Raw genomic sequence first — 21,861 nt, forward strand, 5'->3', positions numbered from 1 at the left:
ACCATGGTTTAAAGCTAGCCTGCCATGAGATGCATAACTACAATTAACCACCAAAAATCCTGAAGTGAGTGTTGGCTCAAGTGGTAGAATGCTAACCTTGAACTGCACCCAGTCCCTGAGTTGAAGCCCAGGAATGACACGCACCCGCACGGCCACGGGCGCATGCACGCACGCACACGCATGCATGCACACACACACGCAGTTCATTCAGGGCTTTTGTTCATTTCCAGGAACCAGTAAGAACAACAGCCATATAACATCCTGCTTGAACAAAATTGGTCACATAGAAGCTCTGTCCCTTGTTTAATTCTCTATTTCATACTAATAAATGATAAACAAAAACTCCAAGACAATTCAATCTCATCATGATCACTAACGTATCTCCTGCATTTAGCACTATACAGGACACACACAGTACAAGCTTAATAATATTTGTGAACGCAAAGTCACCCTATATCAAAGGAATAGACACAAATGAGCCCTCTGACAATTTATGACTGTCTAGTATATCGAAGGAAGAATAGTGATTTAATCTTTATGTTCTTTTTCCACAACCTTTTTTTCACAGGCAAATAAAGCTACTGGCCTCTATTTATGTATTTGTTTTTGTACCAGTACTGGAGCTTGAACTCAGGGCCTGAGCACTATTTCTGAGCTTTTTTTGCACAACACTGGTGCTCCACTACATAAGCTACAGCTCTACTTCTGGCTTTGTGCTGGTTAACTTGGTTGAATAAGAATCTTACAGAGTTTCTTGCTTGGCCTGGCTTTGAATCATGATCCTCAGATCTCAGCCTCCTCTCCTGAGTAGCTAGGATTATACATGTGAGCCACTGACACCTGGCTAAAGCTTGCATTTTAATAATGAGCACAATAGTCTTTATCCATTTCCCTTTATCACTCATTATGGGTCAAAACTATTCCTTACTAAATAAATATCAAGAAAAAGCAAGTCTTGAACATATAAAACATGTTTTTTAAGACAGAGTAGCATGGATATAATATAACAGACCAGGGCATTCATTCAATATGGTTGTCCTACTACACTTCATTAGCTGAGAAGACAACTTCAGAGTAGGGGAAATTGTTCTAAAAAGTGTATAGTGAATTCCCAAAAGTATACATTAAATGTAAATACACACAAATGCATTTCATAATCCTCATAGGTAAATAACAGTCTAACAACTCAGAATCTCATAAGGAATACTACATAGAGTAAGAGGTTTAAAACTATTTTTAAACAATTTTACAGGTGAATAAACTAAGCCCAAGAATGATTTACATCATTTGCTCAAGCACTTTACCATATTCACTATGGCAACTACCAACCTGATTGTAATTTATCAGTCTGCAAATTCTACATGTTATTAGTTGAATGAACGAATGGTTCATTCAAGATTCTGACTTCAATCCTTCCCATTCAGCATGTTATCACATTTTGGTTAATGTATATAGGTACTAACTCTTGTAATTTATTCCCTTCAATATCATGATTCAACCACCCTTTTTGAAAAAAAGTCTGAAATGACATAAATCTTACTTGTGTACATTGAATTGCATGGCTTAAACTGCCTTCATGGCTTAAACTGTCTTCTCAAGCTACCCTTTATCTTCATGTCTGGTGTATCTTCATCTAGCAGTGAATTCTATTCCTACGTGGATCTTAGTCAAGTTCTTTTCTAAAGAATATTAGTGACAAAATTCTGATTCTCTGACTCTTTGCTCCTTTCCTATTTACTTGTACTTTCTTTCCTTACCCCTCAAATGTGGACTCTTGGTCTGTCTGCTCCTCTATTCTTACCCTAGTAATCTCATTTAATTCCTCATCTTGAACTATCACTGCTAGATAGTTCTACCTATTCTCCCAACATCTTACTGAAAACTTATAAAAGTTAGCCAAGAAAGATCTCATACATAGAAAGTATTTTTTTCAAATGAACATACATAGTGCATATATATGTATGTGTGTGTGGAGAAAGAGAAAGAGAGAGAGAGAGAGAGAGAGAGAGAAGGGGAGAGATAGGGAGGGAGAGAGAAGGAGAGAGAAGAAGAGAGAGGGAGAGAGAGGGAGAGGGAGGTGGAAAGTAGAAGCTCTGGCTTTACCAACATGTCCTGAAAAATGTAGCTAAAATTGTGGGTTACATTCCTATCCAAGGCCCCAGAATTATATAAAGTTACCTCCAGATTTTTGTAAACCACGGACTTTTAGAATTAAAAGGCATCTAAGTCAGTCCATCTACTTAGGAGAGGGGACAAAAAAGAGATACTAATAATCCTATTGCTCACTAGTAATACCGTTAAATACTGAACCTGGGCCTCCTCCTGTCTAGACTAGAGCTCTTTCCATTAAATTCTTCTGATTCAAACTTACAGGAACCTAACGAGTAGACCTGTACCTCGATCCCAATAGCCCTGTCAGTACAGAGAGTAGCCAAGAAATTATCTTATTTACTAGTGGGCTTCTAAATAAAACTTAGCTTGAAGTATGTCGTCCTACTTTAATAAACACAAGCATGTCATACATGCCAAAATAGCTCTGTCTTTTAATATGAAAAGGTAAAAATATCATTGATAATACAGAGGGTCCCAATGGTTTTAAATTCTTCACTAATATTTAGCCCTATTTCCAGTTTCTCTTCAATTTATACTTTTAAGAGGGCAATACAATGAATATTATATATTACAGAAGCATATTTTATGTTTTATATATGTTTACTATGTAGAAGCAAATATATCTGATATATCCTCAGCACTAAAAACAACAACTTGATACCACGTATATGTTGATTAAATTTGGCACTTTGTGTAAGGAAATTTTAGGAGCTTCAAGTTTAAACAGTTTGGTTTACTGGTTGTTATTAAAAGGCAAATAAAATCTACTAGATAATTAAATTAGTTTGTAAACTAGGCTCATAAAATTGATTCATATAAGAGACCACCTGTTGTTTTACTTCCCTAAAAAGACAAAAATTTCAACCTTTGACTGAAAAATACAAGCACTGGTCTATGCATAAGTCAAGCAGAGTGCCAGTTCCTAAAAATACACTGACTGATCTTTATTCTTTCAAAGAGCAACAGTAATAGCATTGTATTCCACACAGATGAAGAAAAAACATTTTCCTTCCATGACATAGTAAAAATAGTACTAAGACATTTAATTTTCTTGAACTTAATTGTTCAATACTGTACACAATAGATACCCTGACAAATCCCATGATAGCTACCAGAAGCAATCTATAAGCTGCTAGTTACTGTGTGTATTTGTATTATGAGAAATTATAATAAGCATTTAGATTTGGGAATTTGGGTTTCCCCTTGATAAAGTTTCCTAGAACATTACATTTTCCATTTACATTAACACAGAAAAGTGTGAATCTTTTTTAAAAAGTAATTTAATCACAATAAATGTAAATGCCTCACTGAAGAGTTAATGATAGCCAAAAGAATTTTAAATGAGCATGATAGTAATTCCTCCTTTAAAGTATAATCACCATATTCAAAGATGCCACATCTTGAATTGTAAGTCTTCCTTAAGGACTTCTGGGCTTCTTTCTTGTCAGTTCATTTTATCTGTTAGTAAATCCTAGCTGATTCTAAGGTGACTTTATTGGCTATTATTTCCAGATATTGTGGGATCAAAAAGCAAAGCAATTCTGTCTAAATCAATTCCTCGTTGTTTGATACATGAATCCTCCCAGTACATTCAGGAACCCCTAGGGTAAATTGCCAGAAAACAGTGGGTTGAACACTGATGAATTTTTAATACTCTTTTCTAGCTAATAGCTTGCTAAAGAATTAGAAAAGCTTTTAGACTGTATCTGTCATGCCTTAAGTCTACATTGGCTACTTTGATTTACAAAAATAATGGGAGAATTTTAGAGAAAAAAAAAACTTATTCTCAAAGCCTTTACCATAATAAAAAATAAAGATTTGGTGATTCAAATTTCATTCACTGTAACAGATATTTGGTCACTGTTCAATTCTTATTTCTCCTCACTCTAAGGTTAGTCCAAAATCAAGGCACAAAACTTTCAAAAAAGTAAGAAGACAAAAAAAAAACCCAAATCTGAGAGTTTTTAGCTTTCTCATTCTGATATCTGTTAATTAGTCCTTAGGCTTGTGTATATCACAATTTATCAGGGCACCCCAGCTTCTCCTACTTATGGAGGACACAAAAATGAATTAAAAACATGGCATCTGTTCTCAGGTAATTTAGTTCACTGAGGAGCTAGATATGCAAACAAACTATAACAGTGTGACGACTGCTAATATGGAGTTATAATACTTAAGGTATAGGCTGACCATTGAATATAGGGATAAGGGCACTATCAGAATTCTTACCAGAAAGACATGCTTGACCTGGAGCAAAAAGTTTGAGAAGGCATGGTAACAGGAGCAAAGGAAGACAGAGTTAGCATATAAAAAGGCACAGAGGCCAAGAACAAAATGATGTGTTGGATCAAACAGTACATAAAGGGAAATGCTGACATTGTATAAATCAGGCTTGCACATTACTCTAAGAAGTTAGGGAAGTGAAACATCAATATGAAGGATTAATTGAAACAGTGATGAGCCTAAAGGAGGCAAAACTAGTTGAGTAATACCCAAGACTCTGTAAGAAGAAAAAGAAAGGGCTGGGAAGGTGGCTCAGTGGTAGAGCGCTTGCCTTGCATGCATGAGGCCCTGGGTTTGATTCCTCAGCACCACATAAGCAAAAAGCAAAAAGCCGAAAGTGGCGCTGTGGCTCAAGTGGTAGAGCGCTAGCCTTGAGCTGAAGAGCTGAGGGACAGCGCCCAGGCCCAGAGTTCAGGCCCACGACTGGACCCCCCCCCAAAAAAAAAAGAAGAAGAAAAAGAAAGGACTTGGACCAAGGCAGAAACAGTATAAATTGGAAGAGACTGTTAAGATAGGAGATATGTCTACATATCTCCCTTTTTTTTGGGGGGGGGAGGGTTTATGGTCAGAAATGAAAGAGAATCATCCTCTTAGGGATGAAAATACTACAAAATTGGTAGAATTCAATGTAGAATACTTGCATAGCCAACAGGAAGCCCTGAATTCAAACCTCATAACCACCACACACACACTCTCAGAGACAGAGAGAGAAGAGAGAAGAAGAGAGAAGAAAGAGAAAAAAAGAAAGAGGAAAGAGGATGGAAGAGGTTAGGAGAGAAGCAGAGAAGAGATCTTTTTATCAATAAAACATAAAAATTTTCTTTCTATCAAGATTCCTTTTTATTTGTTTTTGTTTTTTGTTTTTTGTCGGTCATGGGTCTTGAACTCTGGGCCTGGGTGCTGTCTTTGAGTTCTTCAGCTCAAGGCTAACACTCTACCACTTGAGCCACAGCGCCACTTCTGGTCTTCTGGTGGTTAATTGGAGATAAGAGTCTCAGACTTTCTTGCCTGGGCTGGCTTTGAAACATGATCCTCAGATCTCAGCCTCCTGAGTAGCTAGGATTACAGGCATGAGCCATTAGCGCCCAGCAAGATTCCATTTTTTTAAAATTATTTTGGCTGTTAAGTTTTTGCCCAACATTGTTTCAAATGTTCAAGTAGAGGGAAAAAAACCCTCAATATTTGACAGGTGTTTATAGTACAAATAAATTTAATATTAGTCTCTAAGCTGTTGTAACTACAGAAAAGGAAGTTTACTTAATGGAATCTATTTCCAAATAATTCAGCAACTTTAAAGATCAATGATTACAAATAGACTGAAAAAGTAAAAGTTGTCTTAGGGGGTAATTATTAGGATGTGGCTCAAGGGGTAGAGTGCTTGCTCCAGTAGGACTACCTCAGAGATCGAGAGGGAGAAAGAGAATATATACACCACATAGTTGGTTGTGAGCAAACTATAAAGTTTGAGAACCTATAAACAGTTTATAGTATAAGTAAGAAGCTTTGGTGTAGAAAAAATGTAAATGCAAATTAGAAGTTATCTTCACAAAATTCTTAATAACATTTTACTTAAAGCAAAAAACAAAAAACAAAAAACCTTTCCATTTACAGGAGATATTGATTGAATTGGTAGAAAAGCAGGCAGTCAGAAATTGCAGCCTATACAACTTTCAGAGAGTAGGACAAGAATGATAAAACTACCTGACAGGGGCTGGGAAGGTAGCTCAGCGGTAGAGTGCATGCCTTGCAAGCATGAGGCCCTGGGTTCGATTCCTCAGCACCACATAAACAGAAAAAGCTGGAAGTGGCGCTGTGGCTCAGTGGTAGAGCACTAGCCTTGAGCTGAAGAGCTGAGGGACAACGCCCAGACCCAGAGTTCAGGCCCCATGACCGGCAAAAAAAAAAAAAAAACTACCTGACAGGAAAATGGGAGCCAGGGGCTACAAAAGAATGAGGACTAAGGGCAGAAAAATGAAGAAGTAAGGATGGGCACAACATCATTGGCACCACAACTTTATAGAAAACAGAAAGATGATCAACCAATCAGAAAGCAGTCAAGAAGCCAGGTGCAAGCACTCTACCCCTTGAGCCACATCCCACATCCTAATAATTACCCCTAAGACAACTTTTACTTTTTCAGTCTATTTATTATAATCATTGATCTTTAAAGTTGCTGGGTTATTTGGAAATAGATATTCCATTAAGTAAACTTCCTTTTCTGTAGTTACAACAGCTTGGAGACTAATATTAAATTTATTTCTATAGTATAAACACCTGTCAGATAGTGAGGGTGTTTTTTTTTTTTCTCTACTTGAACATTTGAAACAACGTTGGGCAAAATAATTTTTAAAAAATGGAATCTTGCTGGGCACTAGTGGCTCACACCTATAATCCTAGCTACTCAGGAGGCTGAGATCTGAGGATTGGGGTTCAAAGACAGCCTGGGCAGGAGAGTCCATAAATTACCTTTAGTTTACCAGCAGAAAACAGAAAGTGGAACTGTGACTCAAAGAGGTAGAGCGCTAGCCTTGAGCAGAAGGAGCTCAAGGACAGCACACTGGACTTGAGTTGAAACCACAAGATGAAAAAACAAAACAAACAAAAAACATCCAAGTAACTGCTCTCCCAATTTAACTCAAGGCCAATCTCTAAAATGAGGAAGATAGCAAGATGGCTAAGTTGACCTAAAGTGCTGTCTTTCTACAGCTTATCTATGCCACCTGCTCTTTCTCTGCCATATTTACTCCCCCCACTGCCACCCCCCCCACCCCCGCTTTCTCCTCTTCCCTCCCCTTTCCCCCTTTTCTTTTCTTTTCTCTTTCTGTGCCAGTTCTGGGGCTTGCATGAAGGGCCTGAGCACTGTCTCTGAACTTTTTAGCTCAAAGCTAATGCTCTACCACTTGAGCCATAGCTACACTTCTAGCTTTTTGGTAGCTTATAGTAACCAAGAGTCTCACAGGCTTTCTTGTCAGGGAGGGCTTAGAACCACAATCCTCAGATCTCAGCCTCCTGAGTAGCTAGGATTATAAGCATGAGTCACTGATACCTGGCACATTTCTTTTCCTATCATCTTTACTTCTGTATATGTCTTGCCTAAATTCCTATCTTGACAGACATAATGACCAAGGTCAATTTAGCTGCTTTATTTGGTGCCTTGGGCAGGTAGTTAGGGGTTAGGAGTTAAGAATGTCTTTTTCTGATTTGGATTCACCAAAAGGTCAGAATATAATTACCAAAAATTCTCATATTATCTTAAGAACGGAATTCATGCATAGCAATTTTAAAAACATATATATATATATATATGCTCTTTATTCAAAACTATAAATGACATCACACATGAAGACATCAAATTGTACCAGAAACCATGGAAGACTCATAGAAGAACAGGACAGAACAAAAGAACACATAAGTATCATGAAATGGCTTCTCAATGGCCAAAAATGGGCTAATTTAAAACCCAACCAACTGTAATGATTGAAATGTAATGACTTTATAAAAAGCTGGGTGGGTCAAGTGGTTTTATGTGCGGTGTATATGTTTGTGCTGGTCCTGGGGCTTAAACTCAGGGCCTGGGTGCTGTTCCCTAAGCATTTTTGCTCAAGGCTAGTGCTCTATCACTTGAACCACAGCTCTACTCTGACTTTTTTTAAGTTCGTTGGAGCTAAGAGTCTCATAGACTTTCCTGAACTATGATCTCAGATCTCAGCCTCCAAAGTAGCTAGAATTACAAGCATGAGCCACTGGTACCCACTTTCAACTTGTTTTTTTCTTTTCGTTTCTATTTCCTGGAGTTCATTTTGATAAATATTATTTTATATGATCAGAGGCATTGCATCTTAGTGTTCCTCCCCAAGAGTACCCTTTGGTACCTAGGTCCTGTATACTTTATATCTTGGTGTATTTTAGATTTAGCTTCTACATATGAGAGAAAAACCTGATCTTAGACTTTTCAGCTTCCAGAACTATGAGAAATAAATGTTGTTTAGTTAAAAAACAAAAATTATTGAGCATCACTAGAAATAACTACCCTGAAAGAATTCTGTATCTTATTTTCCTGTCTAAAAGACAGCTGAAAATAAACCTGATCAAGCCACTAAAGCTACTTCCATTTGCAGAAACAGTGAAAGATATAAAAACAAGTTAAAAAATTATCACAAGATTACTATGTGATTTTTTTTTTGTTTCTTTGTATGTTCTTCCCCCAGGGTACAATCTCTGTTGTCACTGTATTTGATTCCAGTGTCCTGCATCTTGTATATACATTTTTCTAATTTGGGGAGGGGAAGGGAAATAACAAAATGCTGAAATAAGGATACAGGATAACCTATTGTAACAATGAGATGTACAAGACACTATGTTGAAAAGGAACTTTACAACTTTGGGGGGGTGGGGGCCGGGAGGAAAGAGATGGTAGGGGAAAAACAAAGGAGGGGTTAAAATGCTTGAAAGAAAATGGACTCATTACCTTTAATCATGTAACTGTAACACCTCTGTACAGTATCTTTACAATAAAGAAAACTTTTTAAATTATCACAAGAAAGTCAACAGAAAAACTCATAATGTTTGATATTTTGCAAGACAATTGATTCAGTTCTTACAGGTCATTCTTACACTGGATAAAAGTCTACAGCTCAAAGAAATTTATGAGATATAAGTAATATGCAGACTTTGTTTGGCTTTTGAAATCAATAAACCAATCAATAAATCAATAAAAATGACACAGACAACTAAGAAACTTGAATTTTAACAGGCATAAGTAGATGACATCAAGAAATAACTAGTTTTGATAGCAATTACTCAAGAAAAAGATACATGCTTAAATAACAAGAGAATCTTATCTCCAATTAACCATCAAAATGCCAGAAGTGGAGCTGTGGCTCAAGAGGTAGAAGTGCAAAAAAATCTTGAGCAAAAAACCTCAGATATAGTGCCTAGACTCAGGTCATGAAGAAAAAGATGGGGGGGGAGGGAAAGAGAGAGAGAGAGAGAGAGAGAGAGAGAGAGAGAGAGTATATTTTTAAAAATAAAGGGCTGGGAATGTGGCTTAGAGGTAGAGTGCTCGCCTAGCATGCATAAAGCCCTGGGTTCAATTTCTCAGTACCAAATAAACAGAAAAATCCAGAAGTGGTGCTATGGCTCAAGTGGTAGAGTGCTAGCCTTGAGAAAAAGAAACTCAGGGACATTACCCAGGCCCTGAGTTCACAACCCAGGACTGACAAATAAATAAAAATAAAAATAAGGGACTAGGAAGGTGGTTCAGTAGTAGAGTGCTTGCTTTCATGCATGAGGCCCTGGGTTCATTTCCTCTGCACCACATAAGCAGAAAAAGCTGGAAGTGGTGCCACGCTGTGGCTCAAGTGGTAGAGTGCTGGCCTTGAGCTGAAGAGCTGAGGGACAGTGCCCAAGCCCAGAGTTCAGGCCCCACGACCAACAAAATAATGATAATAATAATAATAATAATAACAAATACTGAACTTCGAGGTCGTACACTGATGGCTGAAACCTCTAATCCTAGCTACTCAGGAGCTGACATCTAGGACAAGAAAGTCCATGACTTCACTAAAAAGCTGGAAGTGGAATTGTGGCTCAAGTGGTAGGGTGCTAGCCTTAAGCAAAAAAAGCTCAGGGAAAGCACTCAGGCCCTGAGTTCAACCCCACAACCAATACAACTCTTATGACAGAAAAACAAATATATAAACAGGAACATCTCTATGATCGCACATGTATGGGCTCAATCCTCAGCATCAAAAGAAAAGTGGTGGGAGACTGTAGCTCAGCAATAGTGAGTACTGGCCTAGAATGTACAAGATTCTGGAGTCAATCATCAACACCTCCAACCCTCTGAAAAGTTAAAGGTACAACAAATACAAGCCCAAAGATAAGATTGCCTAGAGGAAAACAGCAAGGTGGGCCACAATGTAGCTACAGCAGAGGTAGAGGAGAGGTCAGGGGGATAAGAGAAGGCCAGATCCTCAAGGGCTTTGGCTTTTCAGTACAAAAAAGTGGCAATTTTTGCAAAGTTTATTACAGCTTTTCTAGCCTCTTCATAAGGACACACTGCTACTTTTACTGAGGGAACAAAAAGTTCACTGCTGGTTAAGATTTCACATTGCAACTAACTTTTAAGAAACTACCATTTGTGGAGTGTAATATCAAATAAAAATATTTATAATATCTGAAAGGGGATGTTAAATACATTTTCCTTTTCCATTTATTTGCATGAGGCTGGACTTCCTTCACATATGTACTTCAACTAAAACAGCATATCACAACTAGTTGAACATCTATGTTCCTTACTGGCAGTTCACAATGGCAAAGATGTGGAAGCAATGTCTTGTCCAAGACAAATAAATGTGTATGTGTATATATGCCATATGTGTGTGTGTATTATATGATAAGATTATTCAGCTCTTAAAAAAAAAAAAAAAAAGGAAAAGCCAGGAGCCAGTGGCTCAAACCTGTTATCCCAGCTACTCAAGGGACTAAGATCTGAGGATTCCAATTAACTATCAGAAAGCTGGAAGTAAGCTGTGGCTCAAAAGATAGAGTGCTAGCCTTGAGCAAAAGAACTCGAACAGTGACCAGGCCAAGTTCAAACACACACTATATGCATGCATGCATAAAAATTTTTTTGGGGGGGGTCCGATCGTGGGGCCTGAACTCTGGGCCTGGGCACTGTCCCTCAGCTCTTCAGCTCAAGGCTAGCATGCTACCACTTGAGCCATAGCACCACTTCCGGCTTTTTTTTTCTGCTTATGTGGTGCTGAGGAATCGAACCCAGGGCCTCAGGCATGCAAGGCAAGCGCTCTACCACTGAGCCACCTTCCCAGCCCCTGCATAAATTTTTTTTTTGTTTTTTTTTGTTTTTTTGGGGGGGGGTTCTGGTCATGGAGCCTGAACTCTGGGCCTGGACGCTGTCCCTCAGCTCTTCAGCTCAAGGCTAGCGCTCTACCACTTGAACCACAGCGCCACTTCCAGCTTTTTTCTTTTTGCTTATGTGGTGCTGAGGAATCGAACCCAGGGCCTCTGGCATACAAGGCATGCGCTCTACCACTGAGCCACCTTCCCAGCCCCTGCATAAAATTTTTTTAAAGAGACTGCCATTTGCACCAATATGAACAAACCTGGGTAATATACTACATGAAATAAAACAGTGAAAGAATAGTACTATTGAACAATTAAATTAACATATAAATTAGACTTTATACAAAGTATTATATGCATCCTGACAGCATTCTGGGCATCCGTCCTAAGCCTGGTTTGAATTATATTTATTTTGAAATAAACCACCAAAATCTGTTCCAAATGTTGAAACATCTGACAAAGCAATATTTATATTACAAATATAAAGATACTTTAAAAATACATTTTTTAAAAATAGAAAATTAACTGTCAATAAATTTTTAAGACTTTCATAAAATGCTCAACTAATTTCTTGCTTTAATTACTAGCAGTGTAAAGAGAACAAGGGTTTTCAAATTTTAAGTGCAGAGCTAGGACTTCCTGGCACACCAGGTAAGGATGAGGAGGAAACCTGATTCTACTCATGGTCTGTGTTTAAAATGTGTACACACACACACACACACACACACACACACACATACACACACACACACATTTATTTTATATATTTATAGACATAAGACCATACATATACAAATAAGACCATATATGTGTGTATATAAATATATATACATATGTATACATATATGTATATACATACTTACATGTGTATATACACATACATATGGTCTTATTTTTAGAAAGAGATGGAGGGGGCTGGGAAGGTAGCTCAGCCTCAGCTGTAGAGTGCTTGCCTTGCATACATGAGGCCCTGGGTTTGATTCCTCATCACCACATAAGCAGAAAAAGCTGAAAGTGGGGCTGGGAAGGTGGCTCAGTGGTAGAGCACTTGTCTTGCATGCTCGAGGCCCTGGGTTCGATTCCTCAGCACCACATAAGAAAAAAGCCGGAAGTGGTGCTCTGGCTTAAGTGCTGTAGAGTGCTAGCCTTGAGCTGAAGAGCTGAGGGACAGCGCCCAGGCCCAGAGTTCAGGCCCCACGACCAATTTTTTAAAAAAAAGAAAGAAAAAAAAAAAAAAAGAAAGAAAGAGATGGAGGGTCTTATAACTTAGGGGAAATTAGGTAAAGAAGAAAAATTGTACGGAAACTCTGGGGAGTTAGACTGATATAATACAGGAATCACAGGAAAATGTTCTACTTTAATTTACATTCATCTATATTAAATACTAAGTAGTAAATGCTCATTACGACTTCAATGAAACAAATCCCTCCAAAATAAGTCACAAAGAGAGTCAATTTTTTAAGCTCTTGTTTTGCTTGATTCACAGAAAAATGAATAAGCAAGCAAAAAAGAGAAAAGGGAGAGTAGAGGAGGAAGGGGGAGGAAGAGAGACAAAGACAGAGAGAGAAAAAATATCATGTAAGCATTAAACGAAAGAAAGGAGTGGTTATATTATGATGATTTTTTTTTACCAGATAAAGTACCTTACAAAGGAAATAATTTATTGGAAACAAAAATTATATAATGATAAAAATTTACATATTTAGTAATCCCAAATGTGTATGCACCAACTGGAAAACTGGTGACACAGAAAGAATACACAAATTAATCCACAGTTAAACCTCCTCTCAATAATTATCAGAGCTAGAGAGAAAATAACCAAAAATTTAGTAATATTGTTAACCAGAAAATACAAATCGAAATTTATAAACACTCTATATTCAAAAACAAAGAACACGCATTCTTTTCAAGCAATATAAAACAATATCTTATATTGTATCTTGGGCTACAATATAAACCTTAATAAATTTAAAGGAAGTAGGACCATAAAGAATATGTTATCTAAGCATAATCGATCAAATTAAAATCAGTAATAGAAAGTGTTGAACATAGACAAACCAAGCCCTGACCTGTGGGACAGTAATTTGGCAGGCACACAGGAGTAGGGCCAACTATGTAAGCACAAGGCAATGTGCCACCCACAGCCCAGGCCATGTGCCTGCCTACTGTAGGATCTGAGGCCAGAAGTGGAGCTGTGGCTCAAGTGGTAGAAAGCTAACCTTGAGCACAAAAGACCAGGGACAGCACTCAGGCCCTGACTTCAAGCCCAGGACCGGCTCGAGCATACACAAATGCACACACACCCACACACACCAGAAAAATGCAAGTTGTCACACATTTCTATTTTTCTGAGTTAAAAGTTCACAAATGGATGTTGAATTTTTTTAGTTTTTTGCATTGGTTAGTGTGACCATGTGATATTTGCAGCTGTTTAATATGATGTGATAAATTGCTTGATTCTAGAATATTGAACCTGACTTGTAATCCTGGAATAAACTGTTTTGATGAGTAAGTTCTTTCTCTTGTTCTTTCTCCCTCCCTCTATTCCCTCTTCCCCCCCCACCATTCTTCTTCCTCCTCCTCTTCTTCCTCCCTCCCTTCCTCCCTCTCTCCCTCATTCTCTCTCTCTCTCTCTCTCTCTCTCTCTCTCTCTCTCTCTCTCTCTCTCTCTCTCTCTCTCTCTCTCTCTCTCTTTCTTTTACTGGAGATACTGGAGATCAGAGTCTCACAGGCTTTCCTGCCTGGGCTGGCTTTGAACCATGATCTTCAGCCTACTGAGTAGCTAGATTCCAGGCAGGAGCCACTGGTACCCAGCAACAACTTATATTTAAAAAAAAAAAAAAAAAGGTAACATACACTTAACAGTACAAAATTAAATAATTGCCCCTAAAATTGAAGAAAAGTAAAATTATGTCTACTCTCATCATGTATACAAAACAGTGCTGGAACTTTCTGCCACTAGAATAAGGCAAAAAGAAATGGGGGATAGGGGAAAAGATATTTAGAAGCCAGAAGTGGAGATACATCTGTAATCCCAGAAGCCAGAAGTGGAGATACATCTGTAATCCCAGCATTCAAGAAACTAAGATAGGAGGATCATGAGTTCAAGGTCAGACTAAGCTACATAACAAGTCCATCTAAGAAAGGGGAAAGCGGAAGGGAAAGGGAAAGGAAAAGAAGAGGGAGGGAGGGAGGGAGGGAGGGAGGAAGCAAGCAAGCAAGCAAGCAAGCAAGCTAGGAAGGAAGGAGAGGAGAGAGAAAACAAAGATTTTAAAGGAAGAATTAAATGTTCCTTAACTAAAAATATAATTCTTAGTAAAGTTCTTAGAAAAAAAATTAACCACAAAAACATCAACTTGGGGCTGGGAAGGTGGCTCAGTGGTAGAGTGCTTGCCTTGCACGCATGAGGCCCTGGGTTCGATTCCTCAGCACCACATAAGCAGAAAAAAAGCTGGAAGTGGCACTATGGCTCAAGTGGTAGAGCTCTAGCCTTGAGCTGAAGAGCTGAGGGACAGTGCCCAGGCCCAGAGTTCAGGCCCTACAACTGGCAAAAAAACAAAAAACAAAAACAAAAACCCATCAACTTTTCATGTTTTGTATGAACATATACTGAAAATAAAATTACAAAAAAAATTTTGTGCCAATCCATTAAACCATAAATATTTTAGAGACAGAAAAAAAGTTGTCAAGTTGAAGAGTCAACATAAAAAGATGTGTATGTATGTGTTCCCCAAATTAATAGTTTCCAGGCCATATACTGGTCCAAAAAATAATAATACCATAAAGTCTTAACAATTAGGTTCGCCAGAATATCCTGAAAGGGAAGTAGGGAAACAAGGTGTGAATAAGGGTTGTACCCACTAAATCACAAAAGCATTCAGAAAAGTTATAATGATCCTATTCAAACCAACAAAATTTAGCTAACAGAAACTTCCTCTGTTCAAAAAAGCTAAAATCAAAACTAGAAAATATGGACAAAGGATAACAAGAAACCAAAAAATTATAACACTGGAAAGTATAACAGAAAAGAAAAAAAAAAGCAACAAAAGGGGTAAACCCCAGACTTAAACAGAAGGAAAAGGAAGAACAATCACTGGACTTCAGTACAGAACAACTAAAACATGGGTTCTAAAGGATCAAAGGAATGAGGTAACGTGAGTATAGTCTTAGGGACCTATGAGATAATATGAAGTGAACCACAACTTACTAAGAGTGTTAGGAAGAGAAGAGACAAAAAAATTTTGAAGAAATAATACCTGAAAAGATCCCAAACTTGATGAAAGATAGGGATCTACAAATCTAAAATATTCACTGACATCTAAATTTGTTTTTTCTTTTAATTTTTGGTGTGGTACTGGAGGGCCTTATGCATGTTAAGCAAGAGTTCTACTTACTGAGTTACTTCCCCCTATCCCTCAAGATAAATAATTTCTAAGAAAATTACACCATAACACATGGTAGTCAAATGCTTTCACACTAAAAACAGAGAATCTCAAAAGAAACAAGAGAGAAGCACTTCAACAAATTAATAGTTGACTTCCTATGAGAAAGCATTGGTGCCAAGCATATACCAAGGGAGGGGGAAAGTTGGCCACCTCAGGCAGTCCATAAAATTTGAAAAATGAAGTCTAAAGAGATGAGGTTCACAAATAAACTGGAAGCAGCTCATTACCATCAGACCCAGCCAATAAGAAATACTAAAGAAAGCTCTTCAAGTTGAAATGAAAATTCACTAAAGAATAGCTCAGTAATAGGAAGAAATGAAAGTCTCTAGTAAAGGTAAAAACACTCTCAATATAAAAGCTAGTATATTTTTATATTTGGCTTACAACTCTTTTTATTGTGTATAGGATTTAAAAGGAAAATGCGTAAATTAAAATTTCTATTACTGAGCATAAATGTATAACCCCCACTTACCCACAATTTATTTTCTGAAGTTTGTTACTGCAGTAGACTATGAACCATAAATATTAAGCAGGAATTTTTAGAAATAAACAGCATATTTTAAACTGTGGACTGTTCAGAGTAACATGGTGAAACCTCAGGAAAGCCTTCCTGAGACTTAAATGATCCTTCTATCTTACATCTACAGCTGCTCATTTGTTCACGGGTTACCAATCAACTCCATGTCACCACTTCAGCAGCATTCACCTCACTCCATCTCATTACAGAGGCATTATACTATCTGATATCACAAGATGCGTGAGTACAATACATTAAGATACTTTAGGAAATGTAAATAAAAACAACCCTGAAATACCACCTTACCCCAGTCAGAATGGCCAATATTCTGAATCCAGACAACAACAAATACTGATGGGGATGTGGAAAAAGAGGAACCCTGCTGTACTGCTCGTGGGAATGTAAACTAGTACAACCACTCTGGAAAGCAGTCTGAAGTTCCTCAGAAAACTAAACACAGACCTTTCTCCTATGACCCTGCCATACTGCTCCTAGGCATCTAGCCTGAACAACAGGAACCAGGGTGCCTGCACTTCTATGTTCATTGGGGCATTGTTCATAACAGCCAAGATATGCAAACAACCCAGATGCCCCATGACAGATGAAACACCCAAAATATACAATGGAATTTTATACTGTCATTAGGAAGGATAAAAGCATGGCATTCTTAGGGACATGGATGGAACTAAAACAAATCATGTTGAGGGAGACAAGCCAAGATCAGAGAGACAAATGGCGCATGGTCTCTCTGATAGGTCGATGTTAGATTTAAAACACAACAAGATATGACAAAGTAAACAGGCCTCAAGACAATCATACAGAGTGAGACCAAAAGAGCACAGTCTCAGGAGAAAGGTACCAAATTGTAATACCCAAGCACCTCTTCACATGTACATAAAACAATGTACAGACTGAAAAGAACCCCAAAGATAAAGAAACAATGGACCTCTTCTTAATCTGTCTTATCGTTTTTAGATGATGCTGTATTTTGTACCTCATATAAGGGTATACCGTATATATCTGAGAGAAGGTGAAAGGAGAGCACAGAATCAGTGAAAAATGGGTGAAAAAGTACAGCAAAGGGCCCCATCAACTGCAAGGGACATTGATGAATGTGAACTAAGCAACTACCTCAAGGATGGTGATGGGACAGAGGGAATGCAAGAGAAAGAGGGAACAGCTTACTCTAAGCAAAAGGAAGGAATAGTTTTATTGCTAATGTTCATAGAGTTATATTTTTTCTTATGTAAAACTTGAGGTTTTTGTATTTTTCTTTATTCATAAGCTTTGTAGATTAAAATAATGATGTTTATCATTGTGAATGTTAAAATGTGTTTGTGACTTCAACTAAGTATAACTATGCCACAGTACTGTGAAATTTATGTAATTACTTAATCTCAATAAAGAAATCTTTGGGGGGGGAATATTTTAAGAGACCACATTCACCTAAGTTTTTATCACAGAAAACTGTTGTTCTATTTTATTATCAGTTATCGTTAATCTAAGGTGCCTAAATCGAAGGTTTTTTTCTGTATCAAAACAAAAACCAAAAACAACCCAGAACATAGTACATACAGAGTTTAGTATTATCATGGTTTCAGACATCCATTAAAGGTCTTAGAACATACCCTGTAGAGAAAGCAGATTATTGAATAATAATGTAATTGTGGACAATTACATAAAGGGGAAAGGGCTGAGCTGTATAAGAATGATGTTTTTGTATGTTAAATTTTGAAGTTAAATTGGTATCAACTCAAACTAGATTGTTATAAGTTTAGGATAATAAATGTAATCCTCAGAGCATAAAGAAATTTGATTTAAAAATATACATAAGCTGGGCACCGATGGCTTATACCTATAATCCTACCTATTTAGGAGGTTGATATCTGAGGATCACAGTTTAAAGCCAGCCAGGGCAGGAAACTCCATGAGATTCTTATCTCTAATAAACTATCAAAGCCAGAGTGGAGCTGAGGATCAAGGGATAAAGCATTGGGCTGGGAAGGTGGCTCAGTGGTAGAGCGCTTGCTTGCATGCATGAGACCCTGGGTTCGATTCCTCAGCACCAAACAAGCAAAAAGAAAAAAGCTGGAAGTGGCGCTGTGGCTCAAGTGATAGAGTGCTAGCCTTGAGCTGAAGAGCTGAGGGACAGCGCCCAGGCCCAGAGCTCAAGCCCCACTACTGACAAAAAAAAAAAAAAATGCATTGACAAAAAGGAAGGGAATTTTACAATAATAAGATTGTAATGCTGGGCACCAGTGGCTCACACCTGTAATCCTAGCTACTCAGGAGGCTGAGGATCGCGGTTCAAAGCCAGCCTGACCAGGAAAAGTCCATGAGACTCTTATCTCCAATAAACCACTAGAAAACCAGAAGTGAAAAAAAAAAAAAAAAAAAAGAAAACCAGAAGTGGCTGTGTGGTTAAGTGGTTAAGTGCTTGCCTTGAGCTGAAGAGTGCAGAGACAGCGCCCAGGCCCAGAGTTCAAGCCCCATGACCGACCAAAAAAAAAAAAATTAAGATTGTAATATGCCTATTTCAATAATAGAATAATCTAAAGAGAAAACTAATAATACAATAGATTTGAGCACTATAAACGGATTAAATCTGGGAGGCATATGTAGAACCCTCTATCCAGTAACATAGAAATAAATGTACTTTTCACATGTACATGGGATATTTTCCATGACAAACTATAACAATAAAATTTTAATACATTTTAAAAGGTTAGCATCAAAGCCCTTTTCTAATCATGATGATATAAAACTAGAAAACAATAACAATAGAAAAACTAATATCTACATAAAAATTAAACAACCTACTTCTAAATATTCAATGAAAGGAAGCATAAGGAAAATAAGCAAATACAGAGACCAAAACAGAAAAAACACAAAGACCCCAAACCTATATAATACAGCAAAAGTGGTACACAAATGGAAATTTATAGCTATAAACATTTGGAAATATGTATTTCACAAGAAAATGGGGGAGCTAGAGGAACATCTCAAAAATGATAGAATGTTGTCTAGCAAGCACAAGTTCCTGAGTTCAAACTCTAGTAGAGGGGTGGGAAGGAGAGGGACCAATACATGAAAAGGAAATAAGGACTAACAAGTAATTCAAACCCTAGTATAACCAAAATATAAAACAATGGAAGACTAAAAACTATCCCACCAAGATCAGGAATAAGACAGGGCACTCAACACTTGTATCAATACTGTAGTACAAAGTTTACTAGACGTTCTAGCTAGAACACTAGAAGAGAAACAGGAAAGGCACTCATATTGGAAAGGAAAAGTAATACTATTTCTATCTGCCAACATATCATATGTATTTATATAAATCACAAAGAATAAAGTTAGCAAAGCCAAGTTAATTCAAAAAATTAATACACAAAAAGCAATTATGTTCCCATAGCCCTGTAATAAACAGTCTGAAAAGGAAAATTAGGAATGTAATTCTATGTATACTTAAAAGAATAAAATACTAGCAATAGATTTAACCAATGAGTTCTTTATCCTAGAATTATAAAATACTGTTAAAGAAAAATTAAAGATGGGGGCTGGGAAGGTGGCTCAGTGGTAGAGCGCTTGCCTTGCATGCTTGAGGCCCTGGGTTCGATTCCTCAGCACCACATAAGCAGAAAAAAAAAGACGGAAGTGGCACTGTGGCTCAAGTGGTAGAGCGCTAGCCTTGAGCTGAAGAACTGAGGGACAGCGCCCAGGCCCAGAGTTCAGGCCCCACGACTGGACTCCCACCCCACCCCACCCCACCCCGAAAAAAAAAAAAAAGAAAATTAAAGATAGCTGGGCACTGGTGGCTCACACCTGTAATCCTAGCTATTCAGGAAGCTAAGATATGAGGATCATGGTTTGAAGCTAGCTTGGGCAGGAAAGTCCACAAGACCCTTATCTCCAATAAGTTACTCAGAAAAAGCCAGAAGTGATGTTGTGGCTCAAATAGTAGAGCACTAGCCGAGAGCACAAAGAGGCTCAGAGACAGAGCCCAGGCCCCAAGTTCAAGCCTGCCCCACCCCCCAAAAATTAAAATTACATTAAAGATGAATTAAAGAGAGACCCATTCTGTGCTCCTAAGGAGGAAGACTTAGTCATAATATCACTGATATCCAAAGCAACCTATAGATTAATGGACAAAATCCAACAGCCTTTTTTGTTTTTTTCAGAAATGGATACTCCAATCCTCAAATTCATATGAAATTGGAAGATGCTCCAAAGAGCTAAAATAATACATAGGAGGGTACCGGGGAGAAGTTGGACTCAATACTTTTTGATTTCAGCGTGTACTACAATGCTACAGTATTCAAAACTATACAGTTGCAGGGCATGATGACATGGGCCTGTAATCCAAGCATTAGGAGGAAGAGGCAGGCGTATTGTGAGTCCAAGTCCAGTATAGGCTATACAGCAGGACTCTGACTAAAAACAAAACAAAATAAAATAAAACTGTGGGTATTGCCCTAAGGACACAAAGAAAGACCAATGAAATAAAAGAGAAAGTCCAGAATAAACTCAGACCTCTATGACCAATTGATCGTTGACAAAAGTACCAAGTCCATTCAGGGGTGCTACAACAAATGATGCTGGGACAACGTGTTCCCTACTTGTACCAAACACAAAGAATTATCTCATCTAACTACTCTGGAGGCTGCTATATGAGCACTACAAAGTTAAAGCCAGTCTGGGCAACCTAGTGAGACCCTGTCTCACAATAAAGTAAAAGAAACTGGAAATATTAGCTCACAGGTAGTATACTTGCCTAGCACGCACAAAACGCTGGTTTCAACCCCAAGTTCCACCCATCAGAAAAGAAAGCATCAATGAACTAAATGTAAGAGCTAAAATTATAAACCTCTTAGAAGAAACATTATCTGTAAGTCTTCACAGTCTTGGATTTAGCAATGCATTTTGGTGTCTTAGCTATGACACCAAAAGATGAGCAATGAATCAGAAAATTGATGGACTGAACTTAAAAAAACTAAAAAATTCATTTTAATAGAACACATTATCAAGAAACAGCTGGGCACTGGTGGCTCATGTCTGTAATCATCTGCGGATCATGATTTGAAGCTAGTGTGGCAGGAAAGTCTATAAGACTCTAACCTCCAATTAACTACTAAAAAGCCAGAAGTGGAGCTGTGGCTCAAGTGGTAGAGAATTAGCCTTGAGCATAAACGCTAAGGGACAGTGCCCAATTGAGTTCAAACCCCAGTACTAGCATAAGAGGACAGGAGGGGAAGGAAGGGGAGAAAGGGGGTAAAAGGAAAGAGGGAGGGAGAGTGTGAGAGAATAAGAGAAGCCAATCTTTTGATTGAATCTGAATTAGAAAAAATACATTTGTAAATAGTATCTCATAAGAATCTAATATCAAAAATATATAAGAATCTTAGGCTGGAGATACTGCTCAGCGATAGAGCACCTGCCTAGCATGCACAAAACCCTAGGTTCAAAGTCCAGCACTTCAGAGATAAAACTTTAGTGTGTGTGTGTGTGTGTGTGTGTGTGTGTGTGTGTAAAATCTCTCATGACTGTGGTAATCTCTGCTGAGAAGTGTGAAGCTCTGAGTTCAAACCACAGTACCAACAAGGACAAAAAAGAAAATCTTCTGAAATTAACAAGAAC

At 37.9% G+C, this 21,861-nt stretch overlaps 1 protein-coding gene across 2 annotated transcripts in view; it reads right to left on the reverse strand.

The window, feature by feature from the left end:
- Positions 1–21,861, reverse strand: part of Sos1 (SOS Ras/Rac guanine nucleotide exchange factor 1) — a 110,874-nt gene that overhangs the window by 72,077 nt on the left and 16,936 nt on the right. The gene's annotated exons all lie outside the window — the stretch shown is intronic.

Source organism: Dipodomys merriami, unplaced genomic scaffold, assembly GCF_024711535.1.
Source record: "Dipodomys merriami isolate MVZ:Mamm:240054 unplaced genomic scaffold, mDipMer1.0.p SCAF_17, whole genome shotgun sequence".
NCBI lineage: Eukaryota > Metazoa > Chordata > Mammalia > Rodentia > Heteromyidae > Dipodomys > Dipodomys merriami.